The sequence below is a fragment of the Mustela lutreola genome, chromosome 4 (genome assembly GCF_030435805.1).
Source record: "Mustela lutreola isolate mMusLut2 chromosome 4, mMusLut2.pri, whole genome shotgun sequence".
NCBI classification, from domain to species: domain Eukaryota; kingdom Metazoa; phylum Chordata; class Mammalia; order Carnivora; family Mustelidae; genus Mustela; species Mustela lutreola.
Window position 1 is genome coordinate 112,770,527 of NC_081293.1, and position 22,614 is coordinate 112,793,140.

A 22,614-nucleotide genomic window follows, 5' to 3' on the forward strand; every position below is an offset into this window, starting at 1 on the left:
GAAAGATCTTTGTAATGCAACCATTTTCCAGGATTCAAAAATACAGAAAGTTACCTGTTTGACATAGATTAAGGAACGTTTCCTTAGTCACGGTGGTGGTCATCCCAGAAGGAATGCATCCACGAGGTCTCCATTATTTGTGGCAACTCTTCTGTGCACAGGCCCGAGTCGAGGAGTTACAGTTACACAAAGGGACAGTTAGGAGAGAAGTAAAACGGTCCTGTCTTTACATTCAGGTTGGGGGTGGGGGGAGAGGAGGGCACAGCAGTGAGGGGGGCTGATGTTAAACAAATAAATAGAAAACAGATTGCACAATCATGCAGAAATATACGAGGGTCTACGAGAGTATAGATGAGGAAACCTAATAAATTTGGAGGTGAGCGTCCTCTGTTGACTGCTGGGTATGTATATTGGGTATAGACACGCCATGTTTTGCTGCTGAATAGAGCCAGAGAATGTTAGCTGGGCTGCCCAAGCAAGGAGAGCATGATGCAGATCCCTGGCTCAGAGCCAAAGCTCCAGAGACAGCAGTTGGCAAAAGGTAGCCATCTTCCCTAGGACTACCTCCCCGAAAACGCGTCCTCCCGCAGTGAGCGGGGCTCCTGTGCGGTCCTCCCCAGCTAGCTTGACTATGTAATTGCAGGAGCCTCCGGTTTTCCTGGGAAGTGGGACAGGCAGGTTAGCGCCAGTCAGGAAGAAAATACTTGACAGTCTATTTTTTTTTTAAACTTTCAGCTGCCAATGCTTTAGTCACAAAACCTCATAAATATTTTTAATTTAAAACGCTTTTTCTGGCTGATATAAAAAGAGAGGAAACTTGAAACTCGCACAATCATATTTATCGAGAGACGATCTTTTCTCCTTTCGTTGTTGTTTCTATCTTGATGAGCTTCTATTCATTTTTATGGTTCAGGTTTATTCATTGTTAATAAAACAGAACCCTGAATTTAAATATCCCCATCTCGTCATACATTTTTGTTGTCGTTTGTACATTTTTATTTCCACTCATTTAGAGAGAATTTTCTTCCTAAGGCTTGGATGCACTATTTCAGGTCAAATAATTCCTTGAAAATCTGACTTAGTTCCGGGTCTTGTGTTCAGTGTCCTCTGTCACACATCTCCTAATTGTTCTACCCTCTTTCTACTTCCTATTTTGCATTCAAGTGATATTTCTCTGAACAGAAGAATTCCATTAACCTTCTGTTTTCCACTTATGACATTCAGAACACTTTGCTATTTGGCTATTCATAAAAAATTATTGCTGATTAGCCATCTTTCTACCAACAGAGACCCCAAACACCTCAAAAGTCATTGTTTTCATCAGCCATCAATTTTCTATAGAGGGCTACTGCCGTTTTATCCATTCCCTCCCTTGATTCAAGACCAGTCTTACTGGGTTGGTTAGGCTCTCTTACTCATACTTTCTAAGTTTGAGTTCATTGACACCCCTTGTGGCCCCCAAGCCCCACTCTCTCCATTTCAGTCTGGAAGCAATTTCTCTTTCTTTTAGTTCCTGGTTAGTTATCCAGTCCTTTCCAGTTTTGTGAAGTTGAGCATATCTCTTTAAAATATGCCTTTATCATGTCATGGCCTACCCTAATGAATGTTCCTCTTCTTTTCTGGATGTTGTAAGAGGAAGAGTGCAGTGCTCACAGGCAGCCTAAAACTACAGTCAAAACAGGTTAAGGGAGCCCCAAATGCTGAATTCTATGTTCAGATCCCAAACTCCCTCTAACTAGGCTGGGCTCATTTTGACTTTTTGGGTCTCAGTTTTTTTCTATAAAATGAAGGAATTGATACTAGATAATCTCTAAGGTTCTCTCTCTCTTTTTTTTTTTGTAAAGATTTTATTTATTTATTTGACAGAGAGAAATCACAAGTAGTTGGAGAGGCAGGCAGAGAGAGAGAGAGGAGGAAGCAGGCTCCCTGCTGAGCAGAGAGCCCTATGCGGGACTCGATCCCAGGACCCTGAGATCATGACCTGAGCCTAAGGCAACGGTTTAACCCACTGAGCCACCCAGGCGCCCTCTAGGGTTCTCTTTAAGGCTAGAGTTCTATGATTCCATGGATGTCTCAAAAGAAACACTTAACACGCTATACAATGCACATACATGTTAAAATTGTATACTATAGGAAAGCAACTCTGATGAATATTCTTTTTATTTAATATCTCTTCCAAGTATTGTCTTGCATCCTTTCACCTTTTTTTTTAAAAGATTTTATTTATTTATTTGACAGAGAGAGAGAGAGAGAGATCACAAGTAGGCAGAGAGGCATTTAGAGAGAGGAGGAAGCAGGCTCCCTGCTGAGCAGAGAGCCCGATGTGGGGGCTCAATCCCAGGACCCTGAGATCATGACCTGGGCCAAAGGCAGAGGCTTTAACCCACTGAGCCACCCAGGCACCCCATCCTTTTGCCTTTTAAAGACTGACTTCAAATTCTAACGAAGATATTTCTTCTTTTCTTATTTTTTTATCTGTTTTCCTCTTCTCTGCCTCAATCTTTCTATAGTTGTTTACACTGAATCTAGACCTACGTATTTGTTACCAAAATGAAAACAGAATCCATCCGTTTGTGTCAATCTCATAATGATATATGGCCTTAAATCTGCATCACAATTTTTAAAAGTAATATTTTTAAATAGTAAGACATGAGATGATTTGAAAAACAAGAAAGCCTGAAGAAAAAATTAGAAATTCCCATATTCCCAATATCCAGAGCCAGCAGCTGGCATTTTTTAAAAAGAGATTTGGGATCATACTTTATATATTATTTTCTCTTGATCCTTTGATACACAAAACAGATTGCTTCTACCGTTTCTAATTCTGTCCTCTTTATTTACATAGCTTCACTTTTCCCTAAACAGTGGATTTCCAATCTTTAATAACCCTCTACTTTCCCTGATTATGCACAGAAATTTTTGCTTATTAATGTTTCATTAGCATTTTCCCATGCAGTGTATTTTCAGTTTCTATTGTTATGCATATCACAGAGGGATGCATGAATATTCTTGCCTTATTTCAAGCTTTATCCATAATGTATTGGAATTCTAATCACATTTCCCTAGCATTTTTATATACTTCACACAGTTAGAAGGCAACCCATATGCTGGCTCTATTTTTAAAAGATTTATGCTTCATTGTATTGACGACTGTCTCTGGGGACAAAGGCAGTGTTCAGACCCTTTTGGGTCCCTCTGAACATACTGGAAGGTCAAGTCTGTCATCTTTATGTAGCATAATTTTAGGCCAGAACTATTATTCTGGTCACTTGCCACTCCTAGCCTTTGCAATGAGATTATGAAAAAAAATTTTAATCTGCATCCAAAGATGTTGAGTACCTCCAATTATCGCTATTCTTTTGCTACCTTCCTTAAATGAGAGAGTCCAAAGCACGGGTGTCATGGAATTTATTATTTCCCTTTTCTCCGGAATCAAACCAAGTATATCTGCCAAAGGCTGATTTTAACGACAGGGGAATTATTTGCAAATGCAGTGGTAAGCCAATCTGTTCCAGGAACTCTCTTTTCTCTCCTGAACTTTATTATGCTTTCCAGCTCTCAGACATTTGCCTCTGCCACTTAAAATCCAGTCTCCCATTAGGAAAATAAACTGTGTAACCCCAGAGCATTAGGCAGAGTCCTGTTTTGGCCCCAAAGACTTGCATAATCAGGAGAGGTTCTCTTTTCAGAGCTGGGCCACGTGGATGGTCATCCTCTAGGGGTCTCGCTGTCACTCACAAGGTATTACAGACTTCTCCTTTCTCTGGGGAAAACGGACAGCATGCGATGAACTCTATTACCCTCTATTCCTCTTTTCTTTTTACTGATACGTATTTATGTGCTTATTTATTTTCTCACTTAGCTAGATAACTATGCAGCTGTCTATCAAACCTTGGACTGTTTTCTCCTTTATCTGACTTACTTAGGTTAGAATGTTCCTCAGTGAAACTTGCCGGAGTCCACACCCTCCTTCAGCTTTCTTAAACTTGCTTGCTTATGTCTTCCTTACTTTCAGGTATTTCTTCTTCTCCTTGATGGATTCCCACCCGGCTGACTGCCTCCTTGGTGTCACACACAGCTCCCCCCTCCCCAGCCCTGCCTGCCTTCTCATTGCCATTCTATACCAGCATCTGACATTGCTCCCCAATCTCATCTATGATAGCCTCGGCATTTTACTCACCTGCTCTTCTGATTCCAAGCCTGAAGCACAGCTACTCTCTTACCACACATCCTTGCATGTTAAGGAGCAAATCATTAGCTTTTACGCTACACCGTTCAGAAAAATTCAACTTCCCCTTTCTTCTTTTATTGAAGCATCGTTGACACGGATTGCTACATTAGTTACAGGTGTACAACATAGTGATGGCACAACTCAGCCTTATGCTGATGCAATTCTTGAACCTAGGTGAGGTTCAATGGGGTGAGGTTCGGATCCGATGGCTAAGAAAGAATTCTTAAGACGTCTTTGATGCAAAAAGGTAGTTTATTAGAGCACGGGGACAGGACCCATGGGCAGACGGAGATGCTGCGCCATTATCCTGAGGAGTGGCTGATTATATACACAGGAGTTGGGCAGGTGAGGACAAAACGGGTAATGTTAGTCTCTAAGGAATTTTGGAATCAAGGTCTCCAGGACCTTGAGGGGCTAGCTATTGTTGGGAGAAAGGTTATTCATTACTAGTAGTAAAAATCTTCTTGTGAGACCCTTTAGATGTATATCAGTGATGCTTGGGAATGATTCTCGACACTATCTTGGAGATCTAGAGGTAAAGTTTCACATTTCTCCTATCAAGTGTCCTTGTTAGTGAGATTTGGGTTTAGAAGAAATTTAACTTTATTTAGGGCTTGAGGAACTGAGTTATTTGCCTCTGGAAATTGTGCTATTGTTAGATAGCTTCTTTGTTATAAACCAAAGGAGACTTCTGTCTTGCAGGAGTGTGATCTCTGCAAGTTAACTATTTGTTTTTCTTTTAGGGCAGCCAGAGGTGCCTGAGGAATGTCACACATATTACCGAGGGGAGTGGGTGGAGACGGGGTGCAAGGTGCCAGCTTTTGCTTTGTCCTCAGCCAGCCTCCTGCTCCCTCATCAATGCTATGCTCATCACAAGCATTCAGCTTTACTTTTTATGATATTCCTACGTCTTTATTTTTGCTTTCTTCCTTTAATGTCTGTCCATTGTTGAGTCTGAGAAGATGAAAGCTGAATGGAAAAGGAATCAAGGATTGGAAAAAAAATAATCCACATTGAGGATGAACGACATCCATGAAATATCAGATGCAACAATTGGGGGCCTTGCAGCAGAAAGTTTAGAGGACCACTTGTTCTCTAAATTAGATGTAATTAGATGTAATGTAATATTAGATGTAACAGAAAGCCACAGAAAGAGAGATCAGATATATATGTAGCAAGAAGAACTTCATAGAGGGGTGCCTGGCCAGCTCAGTCGGAAGAGCATGTGACTCTTGATCTCAGAGTCCGGAGTTTGAGCCCCACACCCAGTGTATAGATTACTAAAAAACAAAGTTAAAAAACAAACAAAAAATCCTTGTGTTTTTTTGTGAAGACCCAAACCATAGAATTGACAAGATAAACAACTTATCTTCAAGGAGATTGAATCTATTGTTGAGATGGGTAATGACTGTAACTTTGGTTATTTTATTGTGGCCTTAATAGTTTCAGCTAGCCATTCCCTCCCCAAATATTAACATTGAATTAGCAGAGTTTCCTCTAGCCTCTAGGTTTCCAGATCTTCCAGCAAAGACTGTCACAGGAATTTTAGATGGAGGGATCAACCCTCAGAGCTTGGAGGCAGTGTTAGAGAAAAAAAAAAAAAGGATAGAAAATAATAGTTTTAAAAGGGTCTTGGGACAACTGGGTGGGTCAGTTGGTTAAGTGTCTGCCTTTGGCTCAGGTCATGATCCCAGGGTCCTGGAATTGAGTCCCACACTGGGATCCTTGATCAGCGAGGAGCCTGGTTCTCCCTGTCCCTCTGCTGCTTGTACAAGTACTCTCTCTCTGGCAAATAAATAAGTAAAGTATTAAAAAAAAAAAAGAAAGAAAGAAAGGTCTTTCTGTATACATACATATATTGACATTAGTTGAATACATTATTGTGATTTTAGAGATCAGAGCCATAAAAAAATACTCATGTTTTCCCACATCTTGTTCTGCCATTGTAAATAGAACATTGGGCTCATACAGACCATGATCTGACCAAAGTGACACTTTGCAAGTTTTTAAATTGTGAAACTTTTTTTGGTATTCATACAGAAACCATGACATTCCATGCTCCAAATATGTTGATTCAGTAACTCTCCAAATCATCAGCCTTCTGTGTTTAATGTAGTGGTTCTCTGAACAATTTTTGGCTGTGCTATGCAAGAATATTTTACAAGCAGAATTTTTTTCTGACTACTTTATCTTCCTTCTTTCTCTTTTCTGCCTTCTTTCATCTTCCTGTCTTTATTAGTCAACTATTGCTATATAACAAATTGCCTTCAAGCTTAGCAGCTTAAAACACCAAACATTTTTATTTCATAGTTTCTCTAGGTTAGGAATTCAGGAAAAGCTTAGAGGGGTGGTTCTGGGTCTGGACTGAAGTTTAGGGGCTGTAATCATCTGAAGGCTAGACTGGGGTTAGAGAATCTGCTTCTGAGATGGTGTACTTGAAGGGCTATTGACAGTTGGTCTTGCTTCCTCTCCGTAAGGTTGCTTGAGTTGCCACACAACATGGCAGTGGCTGACCCCCAGAGCAAGTGTCCAAGGGAGAGAGCAAGGAGGAAGTCCTATTTCCTTTTATGACCTAGTCTTGGAAATAATACACCATCTCTTCTACCGTATTCTGTTAGTTAGAAGCAAGTCAGTAAATCCAGTCTACACTCAAGAGAACAGGAACCTAGATCCACTTCTTGAATAGAGAATTATCAAAGAAATTATGGGCATATTTTATTTTTTTTAAGATTTTATTTATTTCGTTGACAGAGAAACAGCCAGAGAAAGAACACAATGGGAGAGGGAGAAGCAGGCCTCCTGTGGAGCAAGGATCCCGATGGGGGCTTGATCCCAGGACACTGGAATCATGACCCAAGCCAAAGGCAGACACTCAAAGACTGAGCCACCAGGTGCCCCTGTGAGCATATATTAAAATTACCACACCTACCACCTTCTTCCTTTCTTTTTAGAACTCTTGTTTGTAGGACACCCATGTTGCTTTCTTCTTCAGGGAATCAAAATAGTATGCCCAGGCAAAAAGGAGTAGCAGAGGTCTAGGAACCAGAAAGCCAAATTTACTCTCAATTCTGTAGTTAAGGGACTTTGTGATTGTGGGTGAGCCACTGAATCTTACTTGCCTTGGTTTTATGCACTGTCTAGAAACCTGACACTCTTTAAGGTTGTTTTTTAACTCAACATTCTATTTAATTTCATTCATTTATTTTTCAAGAAAGTAATACATAACATTTCTTCTTTCAGAGCCCCAAAGATTAAATTCCTAGTTTTTTGGGTCTCTATCACTATATAATTAGTTGGCTACATATATTTGCTCCAGCCTTTACCGTCCATTGGTAACATATGAGTTTAAAGTCAATACCAACCCCTATCAGGGTCCCAAGAGGAAAGAGATGGCATGTCCAAAGGAGAGAATTAGGAAAGTTTAATAAAGAGACTGTTACAATGGTGTGGGCAGTATTTAGGGAAACCAACCAGGTCCAGTGAGTTATGTTGGGGCTAGCAACACTGGGGAATTGTTACCACCCCAAGGCCAAAAAAAGGATGAGAGCTATTACCAAAACTGAGAAACAGAGAGGACTCTTGCAACAAAAGCTGTGATCATTGGTCTGGAGAGGTAGGCTATTTGCAGTGACCCCATAAGAAGAGAGCTGAGGAATCAAATACCCCTACTTCATTTCCCTCCTTCCCTCTGATCTTTGATGGCCCATTTATTGGACAAACCCAACTTTAGCTGGCTAGAGGATAGATCTAATGAATGGAAAATAGGCAGCACAAAATGAGATTAAATTACACTTTGAATAAGAAGTTAGGAATAATTAAAACATTATTGGTAAAATCAGACTTACATAGAGATGACCCAACCGATTTTGAGTGCCCAGATAGAATTTGAGTAATCTGTGTATCACATTAGCGGGGACAAGACTGGATTGTGATTATATCTAAGAAAGATTACATTCAGTTAATTATATTGTACCATGTCTGGAGAATGAATGTGTACACAAAAGTAGGGGAGTCTATGAAAAAGAAATTGAAAAAGATAGAATATGACAAGTCCTCTAGCAGTGACCGGAGGGATGGTATCCTGACCCATGAATACCAATATCTTCTGTGAGGCAGAAAATGACTTAGAAGTGACACTGGGTATTAAGGTCATCCAGCTCACCCCTCCTTTGCTGTAATCCATTCTCTTTGAGTAATCTTGGACTGGTAATCTGACTCTCACTTTGATATGTCTATCATGAAAGAATGTGCTCATCAGAGAATGCAAATACCCAAATCGTTCATCTTTATCTTTCTTACTCTAAGTCAGTAAATTGGCCTTCTGGTGGTTATGCCTTTGTGAGCTTGGTTAGGGTATGTCCATCCCCAAGAGGTGGATGTAGGTGTGGAAGCAGATCATGGTTCTGTACCTACAACATCCCAAGGGCCAACCCCAGAATTGGGGAAACACCCTGCATGGGAATGAAGGCACCCCATGAGGGCCTGACCTTTGTTGGCATTGGTCACATTTCATTATAATGTAGAATTGCTTGTTTCATTGTTCGTCTCCATTGTTAGGCTCTAGGGAACGTGACTGACAGGTCAGTTTATTGCCAGAAAACAAGATTAATAACTATTTGTTGAAATGAATGAACGAACGAATAAATGAATGTATGAACTTGTCAAGAATGAACTTATAGGGGCACCTGGGTGGCTCAGTGGGTTAAGCCGCTGCCTTCGGCTCAGGTCATGATCTCGGGGTCCTGGGATCGAGTCCCGCATTGGGCTCTCTGCTCAGCGAGGAGCCTGCTTCCCTCTCTCTCTCTCTGCCTACTTGTGATCTTTCTCTGTCAAATAAATAAATAAAATCTTTAAAAAAAAAAAGAATGAACTTATATATGTGGATGTTTCCCCAAAGCCCCCTAACCTCACTCTGAAAATTTTCTTTAAACTGCAGCACCTTATGTCAACATCCTGCTGGCTAGCTCATTTGGAACTCTGGCTCTTCCACTGTGCTTGGTGTCCTCATGGGGCGTCCTTCTGTCTTCTGTTTTCACGATTCCTCTTTTGGAACAGAATCCTAATCCCTTTCTATCTCTGATAATATTTTTACTTGTGCATTAGCCTTTGTCATTCAGTTTCTCTATAATTCTTTCACCCCAACCTATTTTCAGCACATTTTCTTCTTTCCTTCTTTCCTTGTATTTATTTATTTATTTTGGTAAGTGGGTATTCAGAGTTCCTGGTTTTTATACGTTTTCCCTTTTTGCTCCAATTTGTCTTTCCATCTCTATGCCTTTCCCCTCGCTATCACTGTCTTTCCCAGTTTCCTGCCCCTTGCTTTGTTCCATTTACTCCTCCATCCACAGCAGGTGAAGCACAACTTTCCTCTTTTCTCAAAAAGTTTGTTAAGTTCCTGGTTATGGCTGCTGCCAAGGGCTCCCTCGCCTAACTGTTCTTTTCTGGCTCTGAGAATTTAGGTCTCATGTGCCGTTTCAAAAAGCTCTAGGGAGATGGGGGGATAGGCAAAATGGGTGAAGGGGAGTGGGAGGTACCAGCCTCCAATTATGGAGTAAGTTGCAAGGTTGAAAGGTACAGCACAGGGAATAGAGTCAATGGTATGGTAACAAGGTTGTATGACAACACAAGGTAGCTATACTTGTGATGAGCACAGCACAACGAAACATGGAGACTTGTTGAAGCATTCTGTCGAACACGGGAAATTATGTAATGTTGTGTATCAGTGATACTTCAGGAAAAAAAGAAAAAAGTTCTACAATGCATATTTTCAAAAGTAGGGAGAAGAGTGGAAAGAATTCCTATCACCCAGCTTCAACGATTATTAACATTTGACAATTTTGTTTGTAAATATTACCTTTTAAGGCTATATATTACTGACCTCCACCTCCAGGATGAACGTATACAACAGATCATAGTTGAATGCCCTCTGGAGCCAGAGAAGGTCCTATGGAACTGGCTGCTCACTGCCCTGCTCCCCTCACACACTCTGAGCCAACCTACTTCGTTCTCATCATGCTGTCCTAATACCATTTATGTTCTTCTCTCTCTCCTCTTCTAGACTGTGAGCTCTTTAAGGCTGGGAGTTTTAACCTCTCCTTTATATCCCTGGCAGCTTGCACATTAAGTGCCTAACACTTAATTGCTCTTATCAAAAAGTTCCGGAATGCATGCATGAAAAAATAAACTGCAATAACTTATCTATTTCAAGTAAAAAAAAAAAAAAATCAGGTATCCTGGATAATTCTTTGCAGTGCTCTGCTCTCCCTTCTCTTTCCAGCTTTTTTCCTCTGAGGCAATTCAATTTTTCACTCAGTTGATTTAGGCTACATGTTTTGTACCATTTATACAATATCTGCATTGTGTCCAGCAGCCATTTTGTTTCTATATCCTGTGAACACCACCATTTATGTACACTTATATGCTGGCCACTGTACAAAGTTCTCTGCAAATGTTATCTCTGTTAATACTAAATCACAAAAGCCCATGAACTAGAACCGAATAACATCCTTATTTTCCAGATGAGGAAGCCTTGGTCCAGAGAGAATACGTGATGTGTCTAGGTCATACCACCCACGGGGGAGGAGTCAATATTTAAACCCAGATCTACTTGATTCCAGAACTGGAACATCTAACTGCTGGGCCACACTACCACAGATGCATCTTTCTCTTTGGTTGACTCAGTGCTATTTGTGTCCAGTCAACACTCAAAACCTTTTCTTTGGATACTGTGTCCAAAATAAATAAGAAATCGCTGTACTCCTGAGGCTTGAGTCTTGCTCTTTTCCGCCCTCTCACCCTTGGCAACTGAATCACTGCAAAAATGTCTCTTGAAGTCTTCCCCAGTGACTTTATAATCTGAGTTCCCACACAACCTCCTCATGCAGACACTTGTTGACCACTTTTCATCTTAGCCTGATGACAAATAGTCTTCTGGATGGCTTCACAGTCGACTTGCCTTTCCTTCAGGGACTGAAGACATCTTTCTTCCCCTGTGGAAAAATGCAGGTCCACATTAACAGGACACGTCTCTCGCCTTTTCTCTTAGCTTGTTTGTGCCTGAATTCTACTTCTACCTTTTTCTTATATCAGTACTTCGGTCAACCCGGTCAATTCAATCTCCCCCATCCTGGGCTTGCTTACCATCATTATCATGTCTCTGATCACTGGACGGGGCCTATGTTTTTCTGTACTCAATATCACTTTGGGGCATCACCCTTCACTCCCATTCTTCTTGATCCATGTGTGCTGGTGGCACTGGCCTCCCTCCTGACTCTAGAGTTGGGGGCATCAACCAGGCCTGGCTGATCATAATTCTGAATGGCTCCACCCATAGTAACTGCACTGTCAGGATGAGCACATGACTGACGGTGATGGATCCTTCAAGAGGTCTTGTGCTATTAACCAAGGGTTGTTTTTTCCTGAGACTGTAGATACCAGGGATGATAGAGGTCCTAAACTGTTGGTGGCCATCTCTGTCCTGAGTAGAAAGAACTGGCATCTTCACAGAGAACACGGTATCGAAAAACAGAGAGAGACATATTCCTGACTCCATAGTTGGAAACCTGAATCAGACCAGGCTACGGTAACCCCCACCCCTGAATGTTACAACCAGCAGCGACACTCTCCAGAGTAGATCTCTTGTACCATTATTAGGATAAAGGGAACAGCCACCCTCCGTCAATTGTAAATACTATATTTGATTGGGCGTTGAGCGAGAAGGCAGATAGAAGACCAGGAAGTTTCAAACCATGCCCTCAGCTGGCCTGAGGGGTTCTATAAAAGTTCCTTAGGGGACACCATGGAAACCAGAAAGCAGGGCTAAGAATAGCTCTGTATTTGTTTTCTATACTGGGCTTCAAAATAAGGTTTCAGAAGAAAGGCTCTGTTCCTAACAAAAATCCTTTGAAAATCAATGCAATGCCTACGTTAGCTCTCCTAGAAACTGAAGTTCTTCTACTCTCTAGATCCTGCCTTGCACCTACTTTGCCTGAACCTATAACCCCGTCTACATAATCATTGAATTACATTTCATACTTTTTTCCTCCTCCCTCTCGGGTGATAAATCAGACATTTCCTCCCCATAGTCTTCTCTCCTTTCTCCTGGGTTTCAGCCAATTCAGATGTTCAACGTAATTCAAATTAGGCAGGTATTTATTGGGTGCAAGGTAGTGCTGTGTGCTTGGTTTTGCAACATTCATGAATTCTTTCGACTCACTGAGAGATGGGTAGCTACTTATATTTGTGTCTAATGAATGAGGTGACGTGATCATCTCAAAGGTCACAAGGCAACTTGTTGGTAGAACTAAAAATACTACCCCTACCATAGTCAGGTAGAGTAAAAGGAGCCTGAAGTTTGGGGCCAGGCAGGCTTGGATTTGAATCCTGGTTTGGTACATATTTATTTTTGGAGTCTGAACAAGTTATTTTGCCCCCCTGAGCTCAGTTTTCTACCCATAAAATGTAACATCCTCTACCTTGCAATGACGTATGAGGATAATATGAAATAATGTGTTAAACACATTAACATAAAGTTGGCTCAGGAACTGTTAGTTTCCTTCCACTCCATCAGGAAATACCTGTGTTCCTCTATCCAGGATGATTTGTACGTAAGAGAGGCCTCTGTTACATAACTCCCTTTTTATACCATTTTCCACTGAGATGCTCATACATGTAGGACCTATTGTGCTGTAAGTCATAATATTTAGTTGTTTCATTATTGATAATACTCCTGTTGGCCAGGAGAGAGCAAAGACACAATATGGTGGACTCTCAACACTCAGATTCCTAGTAGAAAAGAATCAACGCCAATGGCAGACTTTCAACACGTTGCAACTCCAGCCCTCTGAGCCCAGCCATCATTTACTGAATCAGCAACCACATATTTAGGCCTAATGGCCACTAGGCACCATTTGAGGGGCTGGAGCTACAATGAGAACAGGACAGACTAAGTCTGTGGAAATGATGGAGGTGGATATGGGTGGCCTGTCCACTCTGGCCACCTGCCCTTTATGGCTCTTACATTGGCTGCCATAGCTTAGGGTGGGGATGGCAAATTACATTTTTGTACATCTCAGCTAAGTATGATCTTTACATTTTTAAAGAGATCCTGTATAACCTGCAAAGCCTAAAATGTTTGCCATCTGGCCCTTTAAAGAAAATATTCATTGACCCCAGGTTTCGAGTGACCTATAGTTCTTTCATTAAGGCCAGAAGTAGAAAGTGTCATGGTGTAAGTATTAGAGTCTTTTTTATTAATAATTTGTTATTTATATAAAGTATTATGAAGTATTATTTATTGGGATTGTTAAACAATATTAAGGGATGAAAAGTGATGGGACGAGAGGGTAGATTTTTATATCAATTTTGTAAGAGAGTAATTCTCTTTTGTTAAGTCATATGACTGTAATAAATTTGTTTTCCTAGACTATCGCTTCCACATAAAATGAGGACCTTTCCTATGTAGATTTTCTAGGGTCTTTCAACGTTTTTTTTTTTTTTTTCCCTTGTACCCAAAACAGAGGATCAGAAGATGAGCTGGGGAAGGGTCATCATTCCCCTGTGACAAATGGGGACAGCAGGAGTAACAACAGAGTAACTGTTGTCACTCCAGCTCTGTGAGAATTTTAAAAACCTCTTAGCCTTCCATCTAAATGAACCCCGCCTTTCTTCCCTGGGCCACATTTATTTAAAATGAAACAGCCTTCCCTTGACTTGTCTAAATGCTTCTCAGCGACATTCTCTTTCATGCACACATAAATCCCTTTGCTTCCTGCTTGCCCTGGCTTCTCCTACTTGGGCAAAGCAAGGGTCAAGGGCTAGTGCCTTTGTCTGTTGATTTTCGCCCCTATGGGTAATTCAGAGCCTTGGAGGGGCAGCCTCTTCTTCCTCCTATAAACTGCCTCCAGGTAACAAGACTGTTGGTGCCCACCCTAGGCTAGTGAGAGGCTCCCCTGGAGTCACACTAGGACAGGAGAGTCCATGGAAACCGAGCCCACCACACACATGACATGAAGACTCCCAGCTTTAGCCAAAAGTGTCCTGGGTTTGAAGTCAGCAGACTCGTTCCAGCTCTTCTTCCTCTGATTTGTTGTTGGTTCCGGGCCGGCTACTTAGCTTTTGAATGCCTAAATTCTCACATCTGCAACATTAAGATAATGCCGACTTTCACTTCAGCTTCTGGGAATAGAATTAAACTGTATATGGACATTGATGTTCCCATAGTAACAGTCACGTAAGGGATCTAGCCTGCCACCAGAGGCAATACATTATTTATGATAAGTACTTGTAAAAACTCCTCACTGTCACTGTAATAAAAGATTCTTACAGGAAATCCTGGGGATATACTTTCACATTAATTTGCATTCATTATTTCGGGGAGAGTTCATGAGGCTCCCAACTACCTGATTCTAAATTCGTAGAATAAAATCAATTAGCACATGCTGGAGTGGCTGAATTCAAAAGCAGAACAGAGTGCTCCTATGGCCCTTGGAAGGGGAAGGAAGGGACTGACTTCCTGGGGCTATTTATTAAAACCAGGAAGGAGTCAGTGGGTGTGGCCTGCCTGGGGAGAGATGGCTCCGGCTTGCCCAGTGCACGAAGAAAACAAGAAAGTTAGATAGCTCTGTAAAAACAAATGTGTTGTTGGATTATCACTGCTGTTATTATTATTTGGGGGGAAATTTAAATATACAATAAAATACAAAAAAAGTAATGATAATCACATTATCATTCAGAGATAATGTATTTTAACATTTTGGTATATAGCCTTCCTGTCTGTCTGTCTGTCTGTCTCTCTCTCTCTCTTTTTTTTTTTTTTTAAGATTTATTTATTGGGGTACCTGGTGGTTCCATCAGTTAAGCATCTGACTTCAGTTTGGGTCATGATCTCGGGGTCCTGGGATCTGCCCCTCATTAGGCTCCCTTGCTCTGTGAGGAGTCTGCTTGTCCCTCTCCCTCTGCGCCCCCCACCCCGCTTCTGTTCCCTCTCTCTCTCTCTGAAATAATTTTTTTATAAACTTATTTATTTGAGAAAGTGAGAGAGAATGGGGGAGGGGCAGAGGGAATCTTCAAACAGACTCTCTGGGAGCCTCATGTGGGGCTCAATCTCATGACCCATGAGATCATGACCTGAGCTGAAAAAAAGAGACACTTAACCGACCGAGCAACCCAGGCGCTCCTCTTTTCCTACTTATATATTTCTAAATATTGTTTTGTAACCTGCTCTTTATATTTGTGAACATTTTTCTAAGTTATTAAATGTTCTTTCTAGAACATAATTGGTTAAATATGTACCATAAGGATGTATCACTTTATTTAACCAATTCATAATTAGTAAACAGGTTGTATCCTGACTTGTTTTTTTAATTAAAATCGATTTGTGTATGAGCCTGATATCTCATGTTAATTTAGCTGACAGATTTAGACCTATATTTTGATCTATCCATAATACTTCCATTGCTAACAACACTCTTCTTTCCCAGTGATTTTGTTATTAGTTCATAGTGCAAATACACCCAAATTCCCCTTCAAAAACAAGTTGTTATGAAAGTCTCAGGTGTAGAGTGCCCTTGTCTGATTTTTGTTTTTCCATATTCCTTGGTCCTTGCATATGGATCTTTTGCCTAAAACATTATTTTCTTTCTTACTTTTATTGAAAATATCTTTTTTAAAAAAAATTTGGTAACAGTGAACTACAACAGTGATCTTCATTTTAATTTCAAATCCATCCTTATTATTCTTTTAATAATATGATTTGACTTGCTTTTCTAATGAAGGCTTTATTCTTTCACCCAAATCTCAAATTTTTAGTGTCAAGATTCCTTTAAAAAATTCATCGAGGATTCTGAAGAGCTTTTGGGTATATGAATTTTATCTATTGCTGTTTGCCATATTAGAAGTTTAAAAAATGAAGGCACCTGGGTGGCTCAGTGGGTTAAAGCCTCTGCCTTCAGCTCGGGTCATGTTCCCAGGGTCCTGGGATGGAGCCCCACATCGCACATCAGCAGGAAGCCTGCTTCCCTTCCTTTCTCTCTGCCTGCCTCTCTGCCTACTTGTGATCTCTGTCAAATAAATAAACAAAAAATCTTAAAAAAAAGAAATTTAAAAATACTATTTCATTTTAAAGTAACAATAAAGACCTGTAACCCTGTAACATATTAACATAAATACATATGCCAAAACACATTAGGTGGGAAGAATGGCATTGTTTTCCATTTTGCAATCTCTTTGATGTCTGGCCTAACAAAAGGCAGTTGGTTTCAACAATCTGCTTCTGTATTGACACCAGTTGGCACGTGTTGTTTTTGTTGAAGTACATAGATGAAGAAAATCCTGCCTTGTGCAGACATGTGCTTGGAAAAAGAAGGACCTGAGGTAAGCCTCCGAAAGACTCCGGGCTCACAGCATCCCCTGCCCACACTTTTGAGAATCACTGACTGTGAGTGCTGGTCCATCTTTTTATGCTCTAGTTTCCTTTTTTGTAAACATACAGTGATAACTATAGTATTTCATAGTATTCTGATATCAGAGCATGAAAACTGCTATAGTGGAAGGCAGAAATCGACAGCTGTTCATGAAATAGGAAAACCGCTTTCTCTGGGGCACATGGGGGCCATGTAGCTATCCCAAGGAACCTGGTTTACTAAAGCAATATGTATTTCCCATAGATACGTGGGTTTCACATTTCACCACTGCAGCCAGAAACTAGGAATTTTCTAAAGAAAGTTTTAAGGTTTCTTATGTGGCTTTGGTGAAGAAATCCCGCCCCTCGACCCCAACCCAGGAAGGTAAGATATGAGTTCTGGCTCGCTTTCAAAGTGGAGATGCATTTCTCTGAAACCCGCTGCATAATTATCTTAGCATTCTTTGATCTACAAAATGTACTCCTGTGTCTCATTTTAGCTTAGGGCAAGGGTGGAACTAATCCCTATTGGACATTTTATTTTATTATTATTATTTTTTAAGATTTTATTTATTTATCAGAGAGAGAGAGAGGGAGAGAGCGATCACAGGCAGACAGAATGGCAGGCAGAGGCAGAGGGAGAAGCAGAGGGAGAAGCAGGCTCCCTGCCGAGCAAGGCGCCGGATGTGGGACCTGAGCCGAAGGCAGCTGCTTAACCAACTGAGTCACCCAGGCGTCCTCCTATTGGACGTTTTAAAGACAGAATGTAAGTTTCTCGTGGCGGACGTCATAATGGGCTCGCGCCTGGCAACGGATCCAGTATGGGCTGGTATGGCTGTAACATACATACTCAGCAGCGAGCTTGACTGCGTGCGCTCTGCGCGGCTGAAACGAGGCGTTGACGTACAACAGTGCGCATTCTGTTTTCATCTGATGCAGCGACTCAGCTTGGGAAGGTGGGACCTGGGGGGAAGGACGGCCCAGAACCCTCTGCCCTTTATCCCTACCCCAGAGATTGAGTGGATTATCCACCCCACCCTACCCCCCTCGAGAACCACACTTGAATCCTGCGGTGGCTTTGAGGGCCGGGCCTGGGGTGGGGCACAGATGTTTTCCTCGGATCTGCCCTGAATATGGATTGTATCTCATCTTAGCATCTCATGGTGGTTGAGGAGAGATTGCAGCCTGGACTTCAGAGAGTGGGAGTTGTGTCTGCATTTGGCAAATGGAGATAATGAGCTGGGTGAGGACAAAGTGAGAAAGTGCTCTAGGTACAAGAATTGTTAATATTGTTCTTAAACCAGTAAACAGTAAGCCCAGTAAACTGTCCTAGGGTGAGGAACTAGGTGAATTGGGACACACCAGTCCTGAGGAATTCTTTGCTTTGCTTCTGGCAGCCTGATCTTGTTAATCCTCTCCATGGAGCTCCTGAAGGTACTACTGGGCTAAAAAAAACCACTGAGGGATCCCCTACCCCACCCTTAAGTCACAAATGAAAGGGACAGCCTGGTACTGGATATTTTTATTTCCCTAAATAATGTGGTCACTTGTTCTACAACTGACTGCAGCCACCATTATCAGTGACTTTACTCTCCAAGTTTTTTCTACTTCTTTGACATCTGAGAGTAGCTGATAAAATCATGAACATACTCATTGTGAGAATGTATCAAATACGTCAGTGTGCACGTCCAGTGCTTTAAAAATCCCCTATTAGGTTTTTTTTTTTTTTTTTTTAAGTTTAAAGTAAGCAGAGCCTTGGCACTGAAATAATTTTGGAATTTAAATATTGGTTCTTGAATGAAAACTTATCTTCTTTGTGTTCAATTAGACTTCAATTGCTCCACTTCAAAAAGGTCACCTAAATTTGGAAACGACAACTGATTCTAATTGTGACAATCTCACGCTTGCTGAATTTTCTCAGAAAGGTTAAATTACTTTTTCCCATTTACTAAGGAACATTTCTTCATACTTCTACCACAACGCACACCCAAAAATCTGGGGCTTTAAAGAAATGAGGCATATTTTAATGGATTAGGCTTTGATTCCTTGTGACAGCAGTGTTATCAGCTGCTGTATGCAAATATTTTAGACTCTACGCACCCTATTTGCTTTGCTGCAATAATGCAACTGTGTTTCTCGTAGATCTATTAGAAGTGCTGTGGGTTGCATAGGAAAATGTCTACAAAGCGCTTAGTTTCTAGAGATAGGTCATAAACTGAAGGGACTTTATTTCTAGAAATCCAGGGTAGGATAAACTGAGTGACTGAGGGAGGGGGTTCAGTAGGAATCAAGGTGGAGAGAAAAGGTAAGTACCATATGATTTCACTCATATGTGAAATTTAAGAAACAAAACAGATGAACATATGGGAAGGGGGGAAAAAAAGAGAGGGAAACAAACCACAGAGATTCTTCTTTTTTTTTTTTCCTTAAGATTTTATTTATTTATCTGTGTGAGAGAGAATGAGAGAGAGAACGCACAAGCAGAGGGAGAAGGGCAGGGGGAGAAGCAGGCTCTCCACTGAGCAGGGAGCTTGATACAAGGCTCCATCCCAGGACCCTGGGTTAAGGACCTGAGCACAAGGCAGACACTTAACTGACTGAGCCACTCAGCTGACCTCTGGAGACTCTTAACCTCTGAGAACAAACTAATGGGGGGAGGTGGGTAGAGATGGGCTAGATGGGGAATGGGTATTGGGGGGGCATTTGTTGTGATGAGCACTGTATATTGTATATAAGTGATGAATCACTAAATTCTACTCCTAAAACCAATATTGCACTATATTTTAACTAACGAATTTAAATAAAAATTAAAAAATAAATAAATAGGAGTCAAGGTGGAGGAACTTGAAAGAAGGCGCTCTCAAGAACCGGCCCCGGGGGTCCACAGGCTTCTTCAGCTGCCATATTGCGATCCGAAGCTACTAAGCTCCAGAGTAGCCACAGAGATGTTTGGTTCCATGGAAAATGGAGGCTCCTGGCTGAGCATAGAGGAAAGCTCCAGCTTCCTCTGAACTGTGTCAGCTTTGCTTATATGCAAGTATTGAGCAAAATAAGAAAAATAGCCAAAGAACACCACTGTCCAAGCATAAACTGGATTATTATTACTGGCACTCCTGACAATATAGAAATAGCCAGGGATTTTTTTTTCTAGCTTTATTAAGATATAATTGACGTAGGCCATTATATGGTTAAGGTGTGTGATAGCGTCGATTTGATATACATATGAGCTGCAAAATGAGTACCTTAGTAAAGCTGGTTAACATCTCCATCATCTCACACATTACCTTTATTTCCCTCCAGTTTTATTGAGATATAATTGATGTATAGCACTACATAATTTTAAGGCACACAACATAACAACTCAATATTTGTGTATTGCGAAATGATCACCACAATAAGTTTAGTAAATGTTCATCTCCATATAGTGACAGTTTTTTTCCTTGTGATGAGAACTTTTAGGAACTTCTCTTTTAGCAACTTTCTAATATAACTTACAGCAGGGTTAGCTATAGTCATCATGTTGGACATTACTTGCTCTGTACTTACTCATCTTCCAATTGGAACTTTGTACCTAACGACCATCTTCATCCATTCCCCTCACCCCCCTGACCACTTCCTGTGTGCATGTGTGGTGAGATGTTTAAGGTCTACTTTTTAGCAGCAGTCAAGTGTACAGTATACTATATATTATTTTATATGTGATATATATATATATGCATATATAGTATATGTTGTTAAAAGAGTTTTTTTTTTAAAGCAGGTATCCCCTTCTCTTATATCTGAGTGATATATGTGAACCTTCTCAAATATCTGAGTGATAATTTCAAATACTATGGAATTACTGCAGTGGTTGCAACATGGTTTTTGCATTACAGCAGAGAAATAGCCCGAGTTATCATGTTCCCCTAGGTGACTCTGAAAGGAAAGGGGTGACCACATTTAAGTTTAGAATGAGAGAAAGAAGGCAAAGATAGGGAGGGCTATCAGAGTTTCCACCACCAGAGCTCGTGTTGCAGTCACTCTGATAAAGACAGAAGGAAACAGGGCAGTGGGAGAGCTTGGACCTTGAAGCCCTTGATCTACCCGTGAAAGAGAAAAATAGCAGTGCTGAAGAATTTATCAGCATACAGTTTCTTAAGAACAGTTGAGCGGGGCTATGGAAGATGAGCTGGCTTCTGTTTTGCAGTGTTTCTAGCAAGAAGGGTTTTAGATACAATGACCGCACTCAGAATTTAGACTATCTCATAGGGATATCTTCCCAAAGCCTCTAGGATGTGAGTCATTATATCAGAATCTTGAGCAAAAGACAACTTAGTTGTGGAGGACTTGGAGAAAATGACATTTCATCTCCCAGTCTAGCTAACACACTAATTCCTTTAAAGGACTGGTTCTAGGACTCTTTACTGTTCCGTTAATGGTGCGGATGTTCCCAGGATGAAGGGACCTAGCATTTCCACATGGCCCAAGAGAAGCCGGCTAGAGAGTTTTCACTCTTCTGTTTTCTCCTTATCCCCTTACGCAGTAACCCTATTCTCTATTACACTGCTTTCAAGAAACAATTTGCTCAACTCCTTCCTGCAAAGAGACAGAAAAGAGAAAATAAACCAAGGTTTGATATGTTTTCTTTCTCAGGAGTATCCTCATTAGGAAGGTAAAGGATGAAACTCTGATCAGAGAATTTCAAGCATCAGCTAGCCCAGTGGGAAGGAATTTGGGAAGGCAGGGAGAACATCATCTATCCTAATTGGTTGTCTCTCTGCCTTTAGCACGGCCAGCCCAACTGAGTTCCCACTAACATGGCAGATGGCCTCCTTACAGCCCTAGAGAAATCTTACTTGTCCTTGAGTATGTCAGGGAAAATGGCTGAGTGCAGAGGCATTTCCTCCTGTCCCGTCTAGCACTGCCTCAAGAGTTGGGCCTAATGTGAATTTACAACAGTTACACAAGTTTCCACGCTGAAGCCCATTTTGGTGAGGGTGGAGACATCAGACCCTATTAAAATAGGAGCCAGGTGCTGAGAGGGGTCACTGTCTTTTCTCAGGATGATTTTTATAAAGAAAGCAAGGGGAAATTTTTATTACACAGTTGCAATTGATTATGGTAAGAAGTACCAGGGCAACATTAGGTATGAAACTGTCCTTCTTCCTTTTATCCAGGAAACACAGTCTCTCTTAATTAGTAACATGCCCTTTTTGTATGTCATAGGCTTCTTTGTCTTACGTTGCATACTTGTTATAGCTTGTAGATTAATGTCACAGGGAGCCCTCCCCAAACCATGGAGCAGTCTGCACAGCTCTTTCTCTGTTTCCCTGAAAAGCCTAACCATTGAGGGCCCCTAATCTTTGTGATGATACCAACCGCACTCTGTAAAGGACACTTGGGGTACTTCAGGATGAAAGATTAAAAGTCACATTATTTTTGATGGAACATAGTCTACCATAAGGGCCATTATAGTGGAGTTTCAAAAATAAAGTAAAAACAAAGAAATTATCATATCAGATTTTCAGTTCCCTTTGCATATTATAAATGCAGCATAGTCCCAAACCCTTTCCAGTGTCATGTAATTTTTACTGTGTTCAATAAAAGCAATTGATATAAAAAAAGAAACATAGCTAAATGGTTATGTACATAATTTTTAAAAAGATTTTATTTATTTATCAGAGAGAGAGAGCACAAGCAGGCCGAGTGGCAGGCAGAGGCAGAGAGAGAAGCAGGCTCCCCACTGGACTCTACCCCAGCAGCCTGGGATGGTGACCTGAGCCAAAGGCAGCGACTTAACCAACTGAACCCACCGAGGTGTTCCTATATGATTTTTTTTTTTTTTTAAATAAACTCTACACCCAGTGTGGGGCTTGAACTCAGGATCCCTAGATCAAGAATCATATGCTCTACCAACTGAGCCAGCCAGGTGCCCCGTAATTTTTATACCTTTGTAAGAATTTTTATATAATAAACTCAGTGATCAGGAAAGATCCTTTATTTA

General features: G+C 41.0%; 1 pseudogene; it reads left to right on the forward strand.

Annotated features, from left to right (window-relative positions):
• LOC131829249 (actin, cytoplasmic 2-like) overlaps positions 1-22,614 on the forward strand; it is a 38,074-nt pseudogene that overhangs the window by 12,025 nt on the left and 3,435 nt on the right.